Consider the following 21,295-nt stretch of genomic DNA (forward strand, 5'->3'; position numbering starts at 1 on the left):
AATCCTCCTTGCTCCAGATCGCGTCCTTACGCAAGCCGGCGGGGTAGCTATTCTTGGTTGCTGCGGGCTTAAAGTTTCCTCTTCAGCGCAGGCAGAGTCGTCAGAAGAGTTAGATGAATCGAGGGCGTGGATCAGCGTGGGAGACCTTTGCGCGGTTTCGGGGCGATCTTGCTGTGAGTGATTTCCCACTATGGTCGCCTGTCGCTTTTCTTTGCTGGGAATGGCTCTGTCGGATCTGTCGACGGGGGGGTCCACAGCGGAGGTGAGGGATGCTTTCACTCGAGTGTCTGGGAGACTCTTTGGAGGAACACACAGGAGGGGGCTCTCCATTGCATGTTTCTTCATGTTTTTTGTCTGCAAGGCTCGACTCTGATCCGACACACCTCCTGGTAATTTGACACGGGCTTTCGTGAAAATCGGAGCCACTTCTGTGACTCTGGCCATCTCTTCCGTTTGCGTACTTTGAGAGGTCATTGCTAGTGTCTGCCTGGTTTGTCGATCCATCTTGAGCAGCTTGTTTTCGAAATTCGTTAGTTTAGTTTTGAGGCTCCTTTGTATGGTATTTGAGTTCCTTTCTACTGCTGTTAGGTATCCTTCTATAAAGGTCAATTTATCCTTAAGTGAGGTGATCATGGACGTGTTGTCCTTTAGGGCCTCATGAATCGCCTCATACAGTTTGCTGAAGGGGTTTAACGCTATTGAAAAGGCTGACATGATTGATAGTAAGTCAGCCTTTTTTTTCTTTTCTGAGGGTGTTTCTTTCTCAAACCCTACCGGGATGTCACTTGGCCTCCTGTTTCTGGTTGGCGTGTAGAGTTCTTTTTCGTTATGGAGCTGATTGAATTTTTCAGAGAATCTTTTGTCCCCTCCTGCAATCACGCCTTGTAAGCTGGCTGAAGATTCCGCCCATGATATGTTACTATGTGCCTGGCTATGCGATCTAGTCCACGCCGCTTGATCTTCGACGTAGGACTGTCTTTCGCTTGGTTTGAGTCTTGTCTGAGTCTCTTGATTAGCCATGGCTGCTGGTGCTTGACATTCGGGTTGGGCTAAAGTGTCTTTTTTGCTCAATAAGCTGTGTGGGCCTTCACTGACTACATTTGATGGGTCTAACGTTTGATGGTCTATTGCCGTTTTTATTATTTGATTATTGTCTTTTTGTTTTGAATCTCCTGAGTGTGGTGTCTCCCCACTTGGCTCACTAGTGCATTCATCATTTGTCCTTAGGATGTTTAATTGTTCTGCATTTTTCTCTGATGTCATAAGGTCCTTCGCACTAATTTCTGCCAGGGGCTTTCCTTTCACGACTTCAATATTATGCGTTCTGTTTGGTGAAATACGAGCGTGCCATTTGACTCTTGGTAGTGATTTTTCCTGTGGCTGATCAATTTTCTGGGCTTTACACGGTGAGGGAGGCTCTCGGATAGCCGCCAGAATTTCAGCGTCTGACATTTCTTGGTCTGTGGCTTGTTTTTGCTTTGTTTGTTTTATAAAGTAATCCCTCAAGGAAGCTGAGAGTAACACTATATCTTGTCTTTTCGAAACTTCACCCGTTTGAGGGCCTGCTTTCCGGCCTTTCTTTTTAGGTGGAATATCATTCCCTGCCCTGGCTTTGCCTCCAGCCTTCTTGGTTTTTTTAAAGATTTTTTTCCTTATAGTCGTATCTCTAAGTTGTTTATGTTGTTCGTCCTGTGATGTAGACTGATCAGATGACACAGTCATCTCACAATTTACAATTTGATCCCTGGGCCCTTTGTTCTCTGGATTTCTGGCCCTTGACTCTTGTAAGAGATCTTCTTTTTCTTGTTGTACTTTTTCTAGTTGAATTCTTTGGGCTTTTATTTCTTCTGCTGATGGGTCTTGGCTGGATATGTTTCCGCCATCCGACATTGTCTCTATGAAAACGGAGTCATCTGCGTAGTCCCCCGGCCCTGGCTCCTCTCGTTCTTCATTTTCGAGTGTCTTAGGGGAGGGAGGCCTTTCCGACGGCGAAATGGCCTCCTTTTTTCTGTCTTTGTCCTGCATGTTTCTGTCTTTGGCCACCACAATTGGGGCCCTTTTTCTGACGCTGTTATGTACAATGGCCATTGCCAGGCCTCTCCCCTCTCGGCTCTGGACTAGGTCATCTTTTTCACCTGTGCCTACCATGCCTATCCTCATGTCTTCACACGGCATTGGTGTAAGATGCCGTTGGTGCATGGGTTGCCCCATGTCTCCTTCCACCTGAAGAGACCCTAGCCATGCAGAACCCAGCCGAGGCCGTCCTCCGACAGCTTCAGGCCTGGTGTCATTCGCCGAGGCGGTACGCTGGCGGGGCGTTTGTGTGGAATCCGTGGAAGGGGCAGGGGCAGGGCCTTTTGTTCTTTCCAGGTTTAGGTAGCCTTTCTGTTTATTTACGGTCGCTTCTTGCAGGGAGGTCTCGGGTGGCACGTTTAGATCTATTTGGTCTCCAGTTTTCAGCCCCCTTACAGTGGCTGCAGGATTCGCTGGGGCCATGATGCTTATGTTTTTTACTCCTGAGGTCAGTGGAAAAGCATCTGAAGACTGCCCCTCTTGCGAGGCATTTAGCATGCTGCTGTTGTGTTCTAGCATAGCACTGTTGGACTGCTTGCTGGCCACCCTGCGGCCATGTTCTAACTGTATTTTGTCGCTGCGCATCCACCTCCCGGCCTCCACTTCTGTCGGTGAGAGCGGCGCCATTCCCTTTTTGATATTTTTGGATAGCCGTTCACTTGAGAATGAAACGCGAACGGGGGTTGTGGACGCTCAAGTAAGGCAGAAAGTCTTTAAGCGAGACTTGCGTAGGATCGAGATATTTACGGTGTCTTAGTGTCTTGTTCACAGGTGTCCCCGGAGCGGAGTGGCGGGAGAGACAGCAGAGGAAAGGTGCAGGAAGGGACTAGAGGTAGGGAAAAAGAAGGAAAAAGAAAGAGGGAAGAGGGAAGGGGGCAGAGGGAAACGGAAAAGAGATAGGGGGATAAAAGGAGGAGGAGCGAAAAGGGAGGAGAGGGAAGAGGAGGGAAGAAGGGAGGGGAAAGGGGAAGGGAAAAAGCTTTGGTTGCTGCTCACCGCTCTTTGCTTCTGGCTCCGTTTGTCTATCTCCGTTTTTCGATCTTCGGCCTTAGGCCACTGGACACTAGACACACTGTGCCGCACACCGCGCCGCGCTCCGCGCGTGCGCAGTGATTTTGAAGAGTCTTTGTGGAAATAGTAGACAGACTGTCACAGGGATCGCAGGAATCCGAAACGAAATGCACAGAGGTCTGTCCTCAGTCCTCACTAGACACACTGTGCCGCACACCGCGCCGCGCTCCGCGCGTGCGCAGTGATTTTGAAGAGTCTTTGTGGAAATAGTAGACAGACTGTCACAGGGATCGCAGGAATCCGAAACGAAATGCACAGAGGTCTGTCCTCAGTCCTCACTAGACACACTGTGCCGCACACCGCGCCGCGCTCCGCGCGTGCGCGGTGATTTTGAAGAGTCTTTGTGGAAATAGTAGACAGACTGTCACAGGGATCGCAGGAATCCGAAACGAAATGCACAGAGGTCTGTCCTCAGTCCTCATTAGACACACTGTGCCGCACACCGCCGGTGTATATATTGACAGTAGAAGATCTGAGGTCCTTGAGAGTTCTCAAGGATCTAAATGGTCATTGCAATTTACGGAGGAGGACATAATTACACTCATAAATAAATCTAAAAATTCAGGTGCTACTGGTCTTAACAATCTTTCCAATAAACCTTTGAAACTCAACCCGTTTATCTGGGCTAAGGTCTTGTATATACTTTATGGGAACACTGTTGTGCACAAGATCATTCCGCAATCGTGGCGAGTTTCCATTGTTATCCCGGTCTTTAAGAAGGGTTCCCGACTGTGCCCCACAAGCTATCGACCAATTGTAATTGCCGACCCAGAATCAAAAATATTCAGTTCTCTTGTGTTACGGGAACTGCAAGAATGGATTAATGAAAAGTCTGTCCTTGATGCTAAACAAATCGGCTTTAAGAAAAATATTGGAACAGATTGTGGGGGGCTTATTTTAAAATCTTTAATAGCAAAGTCCATGGTCCGAGGCAATAGATCCCTCTTTGTGGCTTTGATGGACCTAAGCTCTGCCTTTGACTTAGTTGACAGGAATCTTCTGTGGTAGAGACTAAAAGATCTGGAAATCCCCTTACATTTATTGGACATCATTAGTGCTCTCTATATGGATACAAGGGTGATGGTACACTTAAACAATGAGGGTCTGCTGTCTACGGAAGTTATTATACCTAATGGATTGCGTCAAGGGTGTATGTTGGCACCTACAGTCTTCAACTTGTATGCTAGCAGGGCTAACAAGGCTCTCAGTGGAAAAGGTTTAGTTTCTCCTAACTTAAAAAATATACATCTGTCTTGGTTGGCTTATGCCGATGACTTTCTTCTGATGGATAACACTAATGCTGGCCTTCAAAGACTGCTTATAGCTTTTGAAACTTTTACATCTAGCCTAAATCTGAAAATTAACCCATCTAAGACAGTCATCGTGCGTTTTGGCAGAAGTAATAGGAAAGAAAACTCCTTTTCTTGGTTTTGTGGGAATAAGACAATCAAAGCCCAACCCGCATTTAAATATCTGGGTTTTTACTTCTCTGGAGTTGATTCCAACACTTTGATAAAAAGTCAGCTTAAACTAAAAGCGGATATTGCTATCAGACAGATGCGTGCTATTGACACGAAACTTGACAAATTTTCCATTTTGCCCCTGAGGGAATTCTATATCAAAAAAATGATACCCCGTCTGATGTATGGCATGGAACTTTCATCTAACGAACTTTATGAATATTTGAAACATATTGAAAGTAAAATCTGGAGATCTGTTTTGTTTCATCTGCCAAAATGCATACCTTTAGAATTGGTAAAATATGAATTGGGTATTCAGTCGCTTTCGACTTATGCTACATGGAAACGTATGAGTCTCTGGAAAAAATGCAAACAGCTGCAGAGGACACTCTATACGCAGAAGATCACCAAGAACTGTCTAACCCCTTTATACACAAACTCCCCACAGAGACAATGTGTTGTCTTGCTTCCATAGGTATGTCAGCTATTACTCTGTGTAAGAAACCAGCAAGGATCAAAACCAGCCTCATGGGTTTTGATTGGCAGAAGACCAAGCACAAAATCTTGGAATCCAAATTGTATAAATATGCTTGTTCTACCTGGAAGTAACCCAGCAAACGTATGCACAATGATTATATGCGCTTCCGATTCAATGTTTTGCCTACTAATCAAATCTTAATTATTAGGAAATGCAACTTGGATAATTGGTCCTGGTGTAGATTCTGTATGAAAGAAGGAGAAGTTGAAACCCTGCAACATATTTTGCTGGTATGTTCTGGTCTCAAGACCGAAAGAATTCGGTATTTTGCACAGTTTGTTAATTCTATTCATGATGTCGATAGAGATTTTATATGGCAAAGAATGTTACATGACAATTCCATTAGGCTAAAATTACGGGTGACCACTTTCTTGCGTAATGTGTGTGACCTATGTCAAGATGTTGCGAAAAATGGGTCAGTCGAGACTAGCATTAGGTCCTGTGCCCTTTGTTTTAGGAATTTTCTTTTTATAATGATGGGTTATTTTTGTACTAAGCTAAATTAAAATTTTGTATTGTTTGTGTTTTTAATGAATTTGGTTCTAACAAATACGATTCTGTCTATTGTGTAATGTCAAATGTGTGTTCTATTCCTCGACCTGGTTTGTGAATATGTTGTAAAAACTTTGGTTTTGGTATTTCCTATGGAGCTTCTTCAAATATGGTTCTGTCTAATGTGTCATGTCAAAAGTGTGTGTTCTATTCCTGGATTTGGTTTGTGACTAAGTTGTAAAAATTATTGTTTCGGTATTTCTTATTGAGCTTTTTTAAAGTGTCTGATCTTTTTAATTTCGAATATATGAATCTGTAAAAGTATAACATTTTGTGTGATTTTGTAAAGGTTTATAAATAAACCAAAACAAATTAAAAAAAATGTATATCTTTTCACCTTCCTTTTATAGTTAGAGGACTCCATCTTGAAATATATATATGCTTGCTAACAAGATAGATTTTGGTTTTGTCAAGCAGCAGCAAGAATACATCCACAAGCTTGTCAACAGCAGCACATGCCTATGGTTATGTAATTCTGAATGCACAGCTAATTTCCAGCCTTATGCAAGTTGACTTAACTTCAAACAGAGATGCTGATAAGGGACTGCAGGTTTAATTGGGATGAAACCATGTAGCTACACTTCTATCACCCAGAAGGTTTGGGGAGCTCTAGTTTGGCTGCCTTCATATTCAAATACTATTGTGATCATTGGGAAGCATGAAAAACCTTCTTATGAAGTCATACATTCTTTTGTCATGCTCATAGACTGCAATATATTTGAAAGTCTGTATAAAGTGATGTACCGACGTCAGGGGGTAGGCAGGATCAGGGCTTGTCTGAAGTGTCATGTTGGTGTACATTCCTGTGTCAACCCACACAGCTGATGCTATTAAATAACTGCGGAACTAACCTCACCCACATTGGAGTCAGAGTCTGAGTTTTGCATCAGAACTGGATGGCTAGTTAGTGTCACTGTTGGATATTTGCGACATGAACATTGATCTTTTACTGGGCTCTCATGTGAGATTCTCTTACTGCAGAGCATTTAAAAAATATCTGTTCTGGATGTAACTGCAAAACGTACAAGTAACAATTTAAGGTCCGAGTGTCACTTCGATGGTCAATGATGAATGGATAATAATTCTTCCCTATCACAGGCTTGAACTTTAACTCTTGTTCACGGGGCATTAGGACTGAATGTTAGATATTTCTTTCCAGATGACTCTTCGTTTCAAAGCAATGCATTTGCTGGCCACCCTTCGTTCTCAACCTAGGCCAGCTGCTGTTTTTCAAAGAGTATGTGGGTCATTACGAGGTTGGAGGTATTGGATTACTGACACCAGTAAGGACACCGGTGCCGGTAATCCCTTACCACCCTATTCCGAGGTCCCTTAGTGGGTCCCTTCCATAACGCCTGGTTTTACCAGGCGTTATGGAAGGGACCCATTAAGGGACTTCAGAGCTAATAACTGTACCGCAAATTGCGGTCCGTTATTAGCTCCATCCCCATTGAGCCCTATGGGGGCTCGAATGGGAATGGGGAATGGTTCCTGGAATGGGGACTTACCAGGTCCTCCAAGGTTGGAATGACCCGGTAAGTCCCTATTTCGGGAACCGGACCCGGTATGCGGTAAGGGGGTAGCCATGGTCCTGATAGCACCATGGCTACCTCCAACCTCGTAATGACCCCCTATATGGTATTGCAGTTTTCCGCTTGGCTGTTCTCCAATTCACTAGTCATCAGCTGCTAAACTTTGAAGAGTTGTCAGTACATGGTCCTGATGTTGACACATAGCTTGCAAGGACTGTGTGTCATTTTAATCACTGTTGTATGATGGCATTGGGAACTTGACCTTCTTATTCAGACCTGGCTTGACATTTGCGTGCTTGTGTTCGGTGATGTAGTGAGATCGGCCTGTGCATTTTCTTTGTTTCATCTGAATGTGTGGCTTCTTAATTTTCCTTTGCTTGGGCCTGAGCTACTTTTTTTGGTGCTAGGTGTTGATACACGTGAGTTTGCTCGTCACATGGCATACATTCCGTTGCTGAGTGCTTGGTTATAAGCATGGCGAGTGACTGTACAGCGCTTCAACAGGTGTGTGCCAAGTAGATGTGAGAGCAATAACTGTGGCGGTAGCTCCATCTGAAGCTCGACTATTCCCCTTTGTGTTGCTGTGTACCAGCATGTCATTCCATGAGCTTGCTTGATGGATCATTCGAGCGGCATGTGCAGGTGGGCTTGCGCTTCCATCTAGATAGCCATGACACTTTGTGCAGTAACGATTTGTGGTATCTTTCCCTTTGCTGTCAGTACTGCTACCAATTTATGGGGGGAATGAAGTTTCTTTCTGTTTGGATTGTACTTCCTCTTTTGGTTAGGTTTAGGTAGGTTATCACTGTGCATACCAGTGACCCCCTTCTTGCAGTATTATGATCTTCCACCCTTCCCCATTTCTTGAGCAATGCTGATAATCTGTGTGGGGTTCGTGTTGGATGGTGGCATACACATTCCTGTTGCTGGATGAACCTCGTCATGAGGTATGAATATGGTACATGAGTCTTTCCCTTTTCACGTGCCTGTACTCCAACGTGATTGGACATCTGAGGTAGGAGAAAAACGATGTCGTCCTGACCATGGTCGTGGTCCTGTAAAGTGGAAACCCAGGATGTCTAATGTTTGTTTGTTTGTTTGTCTGTTTGTTTATTTGATAAAGCGCAACCAAGACCCTTAGGTAGCTGGGCGCGAGCATTACAAGGATACTTAAAAGCTTAGTTACAGGGTAGTAATATACATACATGAGTTTCAAAACATAGTTACATGCAATGATTTACATAGTTACTATACAATAGTACCAGAAAGGTCCCAAAGGATACACCGACGAGTGGAATCAAGTGGTACAATGGAAGTATATACAGAATGCGTTAAAGAACACTTGATGAGTTTTATTTCTGTCACATGTTGATGTTTAACCCAACCTACTTTGTTTGCTTTTTAATAGCTTTGGATGTGGCTTCTGTAGACGACTGTACTTGTTTCATATTTCGGTGACAGCTCAAAGTCTGTGCTCTCTTCAGTGCATCTTTATGTCAATGGCGGCGTGTCGGATGCTTCGGAAGGTGTTGCGCTCAATTGATGGTAGCCTATTTATTATTTATTAAGGGCACCAATGTGCACCATGCTGCAGTAATAAGAAATAACTAATCAAGTGTTCTTTAAGGCATGATGCTTCCATGCACTTCTCATCTTGGACTATTTCATTCATTATCAATACCATTGAATGAAACCATGTCAACTAGACTATTTCTGAATCAGGGCCAATTGGCTACTGCAAAGGTGTTGGCTGCAGGACCATCATTGCTGAGGGCTGTGGTCTTGGAGGCAAATGGCATGAAGTTCTACTGCCTGCTGCACCATCCTGGCAGCAGTTAAATGTGGTAGCGGTGGGCAGTGGGCTGAGTACAAGCAGTCTAGTGGCCTTACTTTTCTTCCAGGAGTGTTTTGACATGATTAGTTGGGTCTTGGGTTTCACGACACTGCTACTTACCTTAGATTAACATCTTAATGGGTAGCGTGTTGGGCTTTCTCAGGTTTTGGCAGTTGTTGCGGCTGTGACGTTTCAGCAGGGGAATGTGCCATCTCTGCATTTTATTAACTGCATGAGAATGAAAGGCAGAAATAACCCTGGCAGACTTTGAACATGCCGGTTCTACATGCATCTCTAGAGATCAAAATATATGTGTCCCTTAATTGGTGCCCCCTGGCCATTTCTCCCAGTTGTCCTCTCAATATTGTCAATATTGTCCCCTTTTGGTTTACAGCTTTTTGTATAGGTAATATATATATATATATATATATATATATATATATATATATATATATATATATATATATATATATGTATATATATTTGCATATATATCAAAAACGTGCGTTTTCCATTTATTAACTTATTTTCTCGTTTCTTTGGATGGGTTTCAGTTCACTCCAGGTCCACACCTATGAGAAAAAATCCCTTTGTGAGAAAAAGCTTCATTTAAAAGCAGAATGCTTGCGTTCCAACAATTCAAGTAGCTTTGATTGTGAGCTTTGTGAGCATTTTACAAAACTTTGAATCAAGCAACATGGTAGTAGATGGGTAAAATGCAATTAAAGTGGAGTAAACAGTTCATTCGAGAAATAATGGTCTGTGGTATGGGAATCCTTATGGAGCATCCCATGAAAAAAGACTGAGGTGGACATGTGTGAGGAAGAGTTTTTTCCTTAAGTGGATGGGTCTGGAGAGGTTTTCCTAGACCAGAAGGAGGTTTTGAATGTAAAATGCCTTCATTCAAACATAGGGGGTGCGCTCTTTGGTTTCAGCAGATTGTAATGAACAGGGGTGTTTGTTTTTCAACACAAACCAAGTTATTGGGGGAAGAGACCAATACTGGTTCTGGCTGATGGGGCCTTTTTTCGAGGTGGAAAGGGGAGTCAACTGTAGCTTAACACTAGAAAATTAGCAAGATAAAATGAGATGTACAGCATCACACATTGGTTAAGAGGTGAAGCTGGGATTTGCGCCCACTCTGCAATTTCTACACTTTTCCAGTTCTTACCATGGATAAAAGAATCCCATTTGGTAGCATTGCCTTGGAAAGTACACAAATCTCAGAACCCTTATATGGTTGACCTTATAGCCTAGTTGTTGTATTACTACCTTGCCTGTCTTGCACTTATGCAAATATGTAACCATTGCACTTTTGTATTGTTTGTATTATCTCCTTGCCTGACTTGCACATGTGCAACTAGGCAACCACTGTACTTTTAGATTGACAGTTTTTCTTGTAAGAACAGCGCCTAGATTCGGTGCGCTATACAAATTGCAAATATATATATATATATATATTACACGGCACGCAGTAGCGGGCGTGTAGTTATGCTTAAGTTGCTAAACTCATATGAAGAGCACTTTTTTCGATGGCTTATAACGGCTTATAACTTTGCTCCCCATGGAGGAATCCTCACCAAACTTTGTAAAAAATGTATATGGGCGGCTCTGAATTTGCCAAGTTAGGTGAGGTTTTGTGTGGAGAGGGGAAAGTTATAGGGGGGTCCCAACATTTATTTTCCCCATAGACTGAATGGTGAAAACTTTGCGCACTGCTACAGGTTGAACGACTGGATGGATTTTTACCAAATGTGTGCCAGGAGTGGGGGCCTGGGCCAGAAAGCGTGCTTTTGTGTGTTTGTTGGAAATTGGACGGGTACATTTGTTACAAAACACTGAAATGTATGTTCCAAAAAATTAGTGATATCTGGCTCCAAGGACAGAAGTGTCATTGGATCGCGGTACGGCGTGGTGTCGGATAAGTTTGGACGCGGCTGGTGGTTGGCTGGAGGGAAGCGTGCTGTGCGTAAACATTTTTTGGGGAAGCCGCCATGGTGTTTTGGAGGACAGTGCAGCGATGGCAGGGTCGGCATGGTCTGCAAAATGTACCGTACGCATTGGGTCGGTGGCCATAAAGAAAGGAATGGCTGGGGTAATGAGAAGTGGTTCATGTGACATACGTAGGCTAGTATTTTCTGTGGTGATTGGAGGCTGCTGTAGTAACAGCCCCTTAGTTTATGCCGCGACCTGTTCGCTGGGAACTGTTTTCGTGGTGAGTGGTATATTATAAAAGAAGGATAAAATGGTAAACTTTCTCTACTTCCACCCCTCCTTCTCCCCCAACGATTAGACACCTCTGACAGATTCTCCGGCACTACAGGTCTTGACAACATAGACTGCGTGCAACATTCCAAATTTCAAAAAACATTTTTGTTTAATACAGAATATTTAAATTAAAACATAAGATACTACCCACACCTAACACAGTGTACAAAACTACCACTAAAACCTACAAAATCTAAAAAGCTAAATTTCAAATAAACCACTTTACAAATGGACACAGACGAAATCACATATCACAGTACATAGAGAAAACCTAAATGTGTCACTAAAACAACATATAATCCCAACATGTTTCTGTTCTTTAAAGCCCCTTTCGGGCGAACATTCTTCAGGGGAACCTTTAAAACATCCACTATTCTTCTCAACACCGTTTGAAAGGGTAGTTTCAGGCAACCAGCCTGCAAAGAAGAGAAACAGAGGAAACTAATCAGATCCCCAGGGGAGGGGGTATTACCAAATGTAAAAGTGGAGTTGACTCAGTCAAGAGAACAATTCCACAAAAAGGTTTAGAAATTAAACCAATTAAATTTACCTTAATGTAGTGAATCTTCAACGCACGACTGTAAATGACAGATAGGCTAATTTTTCTTCATTGAAAAACCAAGATACTTCAAAAGGCATCTCAATCCGCCAAAAATATCGTCACACCTAGAAAGGACACATCACACTACCAATGAGCCACAGATCACTACAGGACAACAGTCATGAATTGTTCAGGATATATTAAATAAAAATTACCTTCACGCAAGTGAAGCCACCCACAACGTGGGGCAAGGGGAGGAAATCCCTTGTAATGACAACCAAGTCTGCAGATGATTACAAAAGAGGACGCAGAACCAATCTGTAATATAAGAAGGGCGGTCACCAACCATCTCAAAGAGCATTAAAATGCACCGATACACCACGACTCCCAAATGTGTAAAAAAAGGAAGAAAAGAAACCATTTCAAGCCCAGCCTAGGTCGTGCATTAGAGCTCATGCTTCCAAACAGTAGTGTCATACACCAGCGGTCTTCACAGCCATTAAATGTGTAAAAACATGCTGAACATGACCAAGTAGTGAGAGATAGTACACAACACCTCAACGTTCAGTAAGTAAAAAACTGCGGAAAAGGGATAATAGCCACCAACATCACTAAAAGTAATGTAGCTACTAAAGTTCAAGAACAACATGCTCACCTCTAGATTAGGAGAAACAAACTCCTCGCTAATGACTCGCGGGGTTTGAAAGAAGACCGTGCAGCACCAGCATGTGTTTTCACCAAGTGCAGCAAAACGCTCACCACTTCCTAGTAAACACTAAGAAAGGACTATGCTTTTCGATTAAATACACGCCGGCAAGAAAATACAGCGGCCATCTTTAACATGCAATCTTCCTAGTGAACACTAAGGAAGGACTACACTCTTCAGTTAGGTACTAGCCGGTAAGAAAAAACTAGCAGCCATCTTTGCATCAAACCACCCAAAAACAAGGGGAAGCAGTGTCGAGAAGAAAGTGCACTGGGGGGCACAAAACCATTCAAAAGAAATCGACACAGCATTGCAAAAATCAAGCAACAGACATAGTGAAATTTTTGCAAATATAGATGGCACAAAATAAGGAAAATTCAAAAAAATTCAAAACACAGCCAAAATTGCAAACAATAGTCAGATAGCAGAAAACATTTATGTTTGGCTGACCAGATGCCAATCAATACTCTCATTGAGCCCCAGAACATTACTTTGCAATTTAAAAATAATTTTTTGTTCCAGGTTCAATAATTTCTGGTCTGTCTCGGCTTTCCTATGGCCATGCACCTTTTTCCAAATAAACCACGTAAAGTCATTGCAGCCATGTTTCATATCAAGAAAATGTTTCACTAAAGGAGCTGCAATCACTTGATTTCTGATGCAGCTCCGATGTTCCACCATACGGACTTTACATTGTCTGTTAGTCCTGCCTACATAATATAGGCCACAGGGGCATGTGATTAAATACACAACATTGGATATGTTACAGTTGGTCATTTCATTACACACCCATTTCAGATTAGGTAAAATTTGTATATATCTAATCTCTTTAGTTTGGGCACACATACTACATTTACCGATAGGAAAATGCCCTTTTATTTCCGGTAAACCCCATAACCTGGTTTGTCTCACCAGTGGTGTACTTTTCTCAGTTACATCATTCCTGATCAAAATGTTCCTTAGGTTTTGACTTTTTCTAAAGGCCACCAAAGGGGGCAAGGCTTCTTTTCCTCTGTATACCTTTTTCCAAGTTTTCATCACAATAGATTTAATTTTGTACGATAAATTTGAAAAAGTATTAACAAAAACAATACCAATCTTTCTCTTTATTTTCACATTTTTCTCCAAAAGAGCCTCCCGATTATTATTGTATGCTCTTTTTGAAGCAGTCTTAATCGCTCTAAGTGGATAGCCTTTGTTTCGCAGTTTCTGAGTAAGTGCGTCCGCACTTAGACGGAAATCCTCTTTTCTACTACTATTCCTTTTTAACCTTAAAAACTGCCCAAAATGTAAGTTGTTTTTCAAATGCTTAGCATATTGGCTGTTAAAGTGCAGAAGAGAATTCTTGTCAGTAGTCTTTGTGTAGGGCTTCACTTTTAACACTCCATTCTCATGAAAGATGGTAATATCCAGAAAATGAGTCTCAAAATCACATATGGATCCCGTAAATTTCAGAAAAAGATTCTGTTGCCTGTTTACCTGTATAACCTAATTAGGTACAGCTACAGAGAAGTTAGTGCAAAGGGAAGGAGGACTATTCCAGTTTTACAGGGGTGCAGCCCAAGCGCTACTTTGGGAGGTGCATGTGGCAAAATCTGCCCTTTATACCACCTTGCCCAATTGCCATGGCAGTGTGGGGATTAGCCAATCAAGTGGGTGTGGTTACAGGAAGGGAAGGTGAAAGGATTGCACATTATACTGTGCGTACTGAGGGTGGCATACATGGCGAAATGTATTGTGTTACCTGGCAATAGATGTGTACAACTGGGCTCTACAAAGAAACTTGGATGGCAATTTTGGTTTGGAAGGAGTGGACGCATTGTGGAACGCTGTGTATGAGTGCCATTTCGTTGATATGCATGCACTTTGCAAAGACCTCGCCACGTTTTGAGTAGTAGATGTTATCATAATTACTTAGGGCGGCATACATGTGCGTTATCTGCCTTCCTTACATTTGTCCCGTTGACTGAGGAGGTTGCAGGGTGTCATCAGGATGCTTTTTTCCCATCGCCAAGGTCCTTCTCTCATCTACATTACCGCAAAGAGCATGGGCTACTGCTCATGGATGTTGTGCCGAGCCACACGAAGGAAGGTGTAACATCAAGAGAAGCATGTACACTTTTTTGTCCGCTCGTGGAATGTTCTTATTACTTGTGGACATGCAGAGTGTTTCCAAGAAAATTGCATTTTGTTGTCCTCCATTGGAAAAACAGTTCCGTTTGCTCGTCTACAGGATGCTGTGACGAGTTTACTGAACTAATGTGCGTAGATGAAAACTGAAAAGCTACTGAAAACAGACAAAATAAGGTGTTTTGTAGAAGGATCTAAAAAAAACCAAGAAAAACAAACTCTTTTAAGAGTCGCCCCTTAGTACGAACTAGCCCCTGCCCTGGATGCAAGTTATTCCCCCACGGCCGCACACAAGACGAAAGTCACATGCAGGGATTTTGTGGGTGGCAGCCACGAAAATGGAACTGTGGGGATTGTCCAATGAGTTGCTTAGGATGTGCGGCAATAGGAAGAGGGACTCCTGCTTCACTCAGGCCCGGCCCTCAACGTATTTGGGGACTCGCAAGTGCCACATTCGACGCTCCTCACCATGTTGGACTATGGAAATGGGACAGTAGCGATTGCCATATCATGTGCTGCTCAGGGTGTACGTTACAGAAAAGAGCACCAATAGGGAGAAGAAGTCCTCCTGCTTCACCGGGGCACCTCCCTAGGGGTGATTGCGGGAAGGCACATGCCACATTTTGCCCTTCTCACCATGTTGGTCAATGGAAAGGGGACTTTGGTCACAGGAAAGGGAGGCATTCACTTTTCCAGAACCTTGTGTACTGCGGCTGGCAAACATGGCAAAGCGCACAGTTTTCATTGTGGGTGATTACTTTGTGGAAGATCTGTGTGTGTATGCCCTCCAAGAAGACTTATCTAGCAATTTAGGTTTGGAGGGAGTAGGCGTTTTGTGGAGTGGTATGAATTGTGCTGTTTCGGCAGACTGCTTCTAGAATGTTGACGCATGGCCTCTTCAGCAACTGTACATGTTGTGATCGTGCATTTGGATGCTTCTTTTTGGGTTCCATGCCTTGTTCCGTGTGTTCAGTCAACTGAAGATTTTGATGAAAGCAGTGCAGCACATTTTTCCTACTGCCAAGGTGCTTTTCTCATGTACACTGCAGTGAATTGCCTGGCATTATTCCAATGCTTGCTATCTGCAGCCAGAGGTCGGAAGGGGTCTCATCAACAGAAGCATGTGTGACTTCTTGAGTGTTGCTGGGATGAACTCCTGTGAGAATTAAAACATTGGTTGCCGATACATACACCTTTTCAAGAGAAATGGCATGTCTTTGTCAGCCAGTGGGAATGAAATGTTTGTGCACAATCCAGAGACTGCACTGAAGACCCTACTGTAAAATTGTGAGCTGCAGTTCAAAACACACATTCACGTATGAAAACCGCAAAGAAAGTGTTCCTAGGGAAGCACCTTTAAAATAAAACCACAACAAACCAACGGTTCTTGTAAGAGCCACCACACCCAACCACGTGCGCTCCCCTGGTACAAAGTTATTCCCCCACTCCCCCACTCCCACGCACGTGCAGCATGAAAAGTCAGCAAATATCGCGATAGTTGAGGGTGGCACGTGGTACATACAACCCTTTTGCAGATGACGGCCATAGAAATGGGCTGCAGAGGCTACGGGATTAGGCAATCAAGTTTGTGGGTGTGGTGTGTACGGCCCGACGGAGCTACACTGTGTATTTGTTCACAGAAATGCAGAGGTTGCTTTTATGGGTGTGTGTTTTACGAGGCACAGCGTGCAGATTTCAGGGTATGCCGACATACATTCAGTGAAAGTAAAAAACACTGTGCACTCGCTACTCATTTACCAATCTATGATGCACATGTGTACCGCTATGGACTAGGTACAATGAAGTGCCTGATTTTGGTTTGTGTGTGTGATACACAAACATGCTCACAGTTCTGTTACTCATTGTGCAGGGAACATTGCACAGCATGTTACAGGAGTTCCAGTGCCATTTGCGATGAAGGAGGCACTAGCCCAGTTCATACGTTTCTTTCCGATCTCTTGCATAACCTTCTATCGCAGTATGCAGCTACTGATGTCGCAGCGTAATTTTCTATTTGGTCATTCAATGGAAACATTGTGGTACATTGCAAAGAAATGCACTTGTGCATTTCTTTGTCATGTGGCAATGGCATACTTCGCCCATGCCTTTATGATGTTTCACAGCACGAATACTTTTCCCTACCTACAACGTTCAATTTACTGTGCCTATCTCGATTTCTGCACACCCCATCTACATTGCCTTGGTACCTTTCTTGCAAGTAGTGATATTTCCTTGCAGTAAGTGTTGCGCTGTGACTGTCTTAAAAACACTCTGAAACACATAAAGAAACCTCTTTGTACAGCACACTCCTTTCTAACCGACTGCACTACTGTAGTCTCCACATGGCCACGCCTCCCGCCCTGCATGCGTGCATTGGCAATTCCGTTGTTCATCTGTGAAAGGTGCTTTCTTTGTTTACCTCTTTTCATTCCGCAGCGCATCTTTATTTATTATCGTGTTCTCATACAAGGCACAGTAGGAAAGCCAGGAAAAGTCTGCTACGGAAGAGGCAGCACCTACCTAGATATTATAGGGGGTGTGCCGGGAGACTGAATTATTGGGTGGCCACCAACTATATAGGCAGTACTCATTGTAATGCTCCTAAAATGACCGTTGCAATGCACTTCCAAGTACCTTCCCTGTGCACAGTAGCTCATTGCACTACATGTACAATACAAAGCTCTTTGTCGGGTAAGGGTCTGTAGCGCAGGATATGCTTTGGAAAGGTTGTTTTACAGCAATGCTGCCCTACAGGAGTGCCCCTCTTGTTGCCCGCAGCGGATGTGGCAAATGCTGTACATGACAGTACCCAATGTCATTCTTTGAAAGATGGTAGCTGGCCCACTGCTTATTTGCCCTACAATTTCAGTTGTCTTCACATGCAGTACAAACACTTTATGCTACGCCATTACTGTTAGCGGTACCATTTGCGGATATACATACATTGTGGAATACAAGAATGTTCACAACAACGCCAACCACAGCTTCTTTACCTATGCCAGGAAGCTATTTATTCTGTGCAACCCATGCACATACATCGCTTTCCCAACCACCAGTAAGCTTGTTTGTGCTCTGTATATTTTGCTGTTTCCTTACTTGCCTTTACGTGTACTAGTATGTCCGTGCGGAAGGTGCGCCAGCTTTGCAATTTTGCAGCCTTATTACAATCTGTCCCACTTGCCATTACATCTTTTCTTCAACTCTCTAAACGGCAGGTGACTTGTTCGTACTTTCTGTCTCACTGCTCAGTGCACACACAATGTATCATTTTTACGGGTCATGGAAAGGGAAGCAGCAGATAAATCTATGTAATGCCAAATTTACCACACCCACATCACAGTGCAGGTTGCTGTTCTTTGTTTAGCAGTGGCCGCTATACAGTTAGGAGTACTTTAGCCACACATTGCTAAGTTTGAAGAGCCTCCTACGAAGTCGACAGCAATACTTTAAATGCGGTAGCCTACTCCATGAATACATAGGGCTAGCGACAGGGGCGGTGTTATCAGCATACACTGCATGACCTATGCATGGGTGTAGGTGTGGAACATAAACACACATGCTTCCACAACTACTTAAAAGTGCATTTCAAGATGCAGAAATGCGGACACTAATGGAGTCCTACGGATACTTGCCATGTAATTGCACATACGCCAACTAGTTGAAGTCTATATATGTTACTAAAAACCTTTTCTCTTTACTGAACAAACTACCGTAGAGCAACGTTATGCTTAAAGTGCCCTACTACAAACCTATGAAATTCACTAACACAAAACCTTGTTAAAGGGATGCTATGGTTAAGTTGCACTAACAAAAACCTATGAAATTCAATGGAAAAATGTTTTTACAGGGACGTTATGGTTACAGGTAAAACCGAAAACCCCCCCAAAATTCGACAGTTATAGTAGGCTAAGCAACCATAACTCATGCCGCCAGTGTGCACTGCAATAACTAACACCCATGACATCAAAGATGCCATCACAAATCTCATTCATGACATCACAGATCTGCATGAACCACTCAGCCGCATGCAGTAATCTTCAAAAGTCAAGTGGACAAGAGTAAAATCACACAGTACATATATCTCCAATTGTTAACTTTGAGATGGATTATAACTGCTTTCTAGGACCGACACAAGCAGTAGCAAGCACCAACTTTGCCACTGCCATTTGCCTGTTGCTCTTTTTGAGAACCCCTTTGAATATACAAGTTGTTTTGTCTTGCATTCTACAAGACACAACTTCATTTTTTTATTCATTTACAACAAATTGCACATTAAAGCGTAATGTGATGTATATTGTTAGTGATAATCTCGGTGCTTTACAATGGACTGGATATCATGTTGTGTATGTTGCTGGTTCATATTTGTTCAAATGATCTGTGTGTTATGAACATGGCACTCATGTTTGCTGTAAGAACCACTATCTAGTACCAGTTCTGTCTATGTTTGACAATCTGTAACTATGCACTTGGTCATCACATTGTTTTGAAGGGAAACACTTGCTATTTACCAACTGACACTAGCCCGCAAACCCCCGGCAGGGGTGGAACATGAGGCGGTTTTGTTGTCGGAGTTTTAGCTAAACTCTGTCATGGTTTTGTGATTCAACATATAAAGAATCTATTAAACCATATACATTTGTCTAAAGATCAGTCGAGTGCTGTGAGTTATTTTTTCGTTTGGATTTACAAGTATGCCTTGCGGGGTTTAAGAAAGTGGTTTCCATATAAATATACATATATATATATATATATATATATATATATATATATATATATATATATATATATATATATATATATATATATATATATATATATATATATATATATATATATAGTAGCACTGCGCTTTTAGACAATTTCCTGGAGAAAAGTTCTGAGCCACAACAGCAATGCAAATTAGCCCAAATGCAAACCATTTTCTCCAGGAAATTGTCTAAAAGCGCAGTGCTACTTTATACATAGCTTAATCAACCCAAGACAGACATTTCCTGGAGAAAAAAGTTTGCATTTGGGCTAATTTGCATACCCACAATGCCTTGCTATTGTGGCTCAGAAATGGAGGTGAACTTCTAGAGATGGCTACTTGGTGGCGTTGTGGAATGTGTGACCTGACTCAAATGGACTTTCCTACTTTGAACCCACCATAACTTTCTTGATGTTGTGTGTGTTTGAAGAAAAACGGTGCATATTCGACAACGCTCGGCAATGCATGCCAAAGTGCCCTGTTCCATTCGTCTCTGGATCACCAGCTCTTGGATTGCAAAGAGAAACCTTCCAAGTGGTAAAACAGATAATTTCCAGCTTTAATAGGTTTAACAGGGGCATACAAATGAAATCGCGGTACAACACATTTCCACATTTCACAGCCCACTGGCTGTTTGGTCACCTACAGAGAGCTTGGAGTGGGAAAGGTTTTTAAACAAAACAACATAAAACTCTATGGTCGTTCGTCTCTCTGGTTTTCCAATTCCTTTTGGTAGTCCCTTATTGCTTCCCTTTACAATGATGTATCTGTATACGTCCACTTTTCTTGTCGACCATTTTGGAAAATGTTAGCCGCTCCAAAGTAAAATACTGCCAATATGAAATGTTCTGCAAAAGTTTGAAAAATAGGAGGCAACATTTTCACTTTATAGCACATGCTCAAAGCAATACAATATGAATGGCTAATTTGTTATAATATAAATGTATATACAATTACTGCATCAACCAAAATTATTCATGAAAGTGCATAGTGCATTTTCCTAACATGAACTTCCGTTAAAAAGGTCTTAAAGTGCATAGGGCATATTCTATGTAGGGAACTCATGTCAGCACAACTTATTTAGTGTGAATATGCATATAAAATGCTGGCTACATAGACGTGTCAGTGCTTGCTAGCAGCATTTTCACTGTGCATATTTGCAATTTGGTACCTGATGCATATACAATGCAGGATAGCAGCATGCATACTGTGCAAATTAGCATCAAAGTGCAAGGTGCATATACACGAAAAGCGCTATGTATCTTAACAAGAGTACCGTTCTGTTCAACTGCATTTACAATGACAGTACTAGCCCCACTTCTTTGCAGTGCTAGTACCACAATGCTAATAGCACTACTCTGCGTCAAAGTGCATAGTGCATTTACAGTACAGAAGGCTGAGCTATGTATTATAACAAAAGTACCGTTTCGCCCAGCTACAATTATGATGACAGTGCTATTACCAAATTGCAGCATATTATTGTGTAAATTAGCATTAAAGTGCATAGTGCACATATGATAGAAATTCATATTTAACAGCACAATGTTTGTGCCTTTAAAATATTAATGCTGCATAACAATATCAAAGCTGTACAGGCTTACAAGAGTATAAACAAGCCATTTTCAAAAATTCAGCATTTCCTAAATAAATTGCACAATACAAGAACACAAACCATATTCCTTCCAACATGGTCTAAACACAAGAACGCACAACTGCTGAAGAGTATTGTGTGCTGTAAAAAACATAACGCATTGAAAGTGAAATGCTATAAAATAGTAAGGAAAGTGGAGAAAGTATTGTAATAAACTAAAAATTAAATGTAAGTCAAGACACATAAAATATC

Source organism: Ambystoma mexicanum, chromosome 6p, assembly GCF_040938575.1.
Source record: "Ambystoma mexicanum isolate Mex_15411 chromosome 6p, UKY_AmexF1_1, whole genome shotgun sequence".
Lineage (NCBI taxonomy): Eukaryota > Metazoa > Chordata > Amphibia > Caudata > Ambystomatidae > Ambystoma > Ambystoma mexicanum.